This window comes from Cyprinodon variegatus, unplaced genomic scaffold, assembly GCF_000732505.1.
Source record: "Cyprinodon variegatus isolate N-32 unplaced genomic scaffold, C_variegatus-1.0 Scaffold401, whole genome shotgun sequence".
Lineage (NCBI taxonomy): Eukaryota > Metazoa > Chordata > Actinopteri > Cyprinodontiformes > Cyprinodontidae > Cyprinodon > Cyprinodon variegatus.
The window spans coordinates 738782-740113 of NW_015150854.1; the positions used below are offsets into that span (position 1 = coordinate 738782).

At 41.0% G+C, this 1332-nt stretch overlaps 1 protein-coding gene across 3 annotated transcripts in view; it reads right to left on the reverse strand.

The window, feature by feature from the left end:
- cep68 (centrosomal protein 68kDa) overlaps positions 1–684 on the reverse strand; it is a 20665-nt gene extending 19981 nt beyond the window's left edge. For all 3 annotated transcript variants that reach the window (XM_015387663.1, XM_015387662.1, XM_015387661.1), the window contains exon 1: positions 591–684. The gene's annotated coding sequence lies outside the window, so the exon portion shown is untranslated. The remainder of the gene's footprint in view (positions 1–590) is intronic.
- Between the last annotated feature and the right edge of the window lie 648 nt (positions 685–1332).

Below are 1332 nucleotides of genomic sequence, written 5' to 3' on the forward strand. Positions count from 1 at the left end.
ATTTTCTATTATTCTAAGCAGGCAGTCTGGTCCCAGTAAGGGAACTCAAGTTCTGAAAACAGACAAAGACACTTAAGACTCTGAGAAGAACCCAAACCATGGAGTTCTGCAGAACCAGAGGTTGAATATTTGGGCTGAGAAAGGACTTCATCCTCACTGGTCCCCAGCAGGAGGAACCAGCTGAACATCTCGAGAGTCCAACTGGTCCACTGGCTGGAACAAGGTGGTACTGGAGACAGACTGGGAGGACTGGTTAGTGGTGATCTTTACTCCATGGCACCAGAACCACCATCTAGGCAGAACATTGCTTCTTCCAGATGTTTCCCATCATGGATCAGATCAGTAGCATTCAATTTCCCCAGAACCTCTGACTGGTTCCGGGTCCTGTGGAGAACCCAGGCCCACAGGAAGTCCGGACTGATGCCCATATTTGGCGGACTGAACAGAAGAGCCAGCGGTTCCTCTGCTCCTCTGAAGGCGGTACCAGCACAGCACAAACACCGAAAACTGACCCGTTTATCGGTTCAAATAAGCCCGGAAACCCGAATATTCTGCGGCTTCATGTCCAGAACCAGAACCGGTGGTTTTACCTGCGGTGGTGTCCAGGAGCTGTCGCTGCTATCAGCCTCCTTGTTCCTCTGTCTGGACTACTTCCGCCACTCTGGGAGGGGGCGGGGCCTCTTCTTCTTCTTCTTTATTGGCGGTTGGCAACAAACATTTAGTAGCATTACTGTCGCTTACTGGTATGGAGTGTGGTTCGTGATGCACTATCTACTAATAAACATATATATAATTTCTAATGGTAAAAAAGGAAAAAAAAAGACTACATACGTTGTATTCTACCCATCTATATTATACACACATTCACCCCCTCTATAATCACATTCTATGAAATGATTTAGTTTTCTTTAAAAATCTAATAATTATTTGTATATGTTTACTCCCCAAATTCTTCCTCAAAATATATAATAAATTAATCTATTCCTTAATACATTATAACTCTCTCCTCAGGCCTCTTCCTATTATAATTATTATTATTATTATAGCAGTTGGCAAGCTGCCTGATGATGTGCATTACCGCCATCTACTGGAATGGAGTGTGGATCTGAATGGCTACTACCTACTTATACTGAATAAAACTAAATAAACAAAACCAAATTAAGGTTCAAATCCTCTTAATGTAAGAAAATAAAAAACAATTACATATGATTTATCTCTTGAGTTTTGTTTAAGGATTTCTATTAAATCAAAGTTTATTCTTTCCTTTTTATATTTTTGAACCATTTCCCTCCTTTTTCTTTCATAGTGTACCATAAAATGTTCGATTCACAA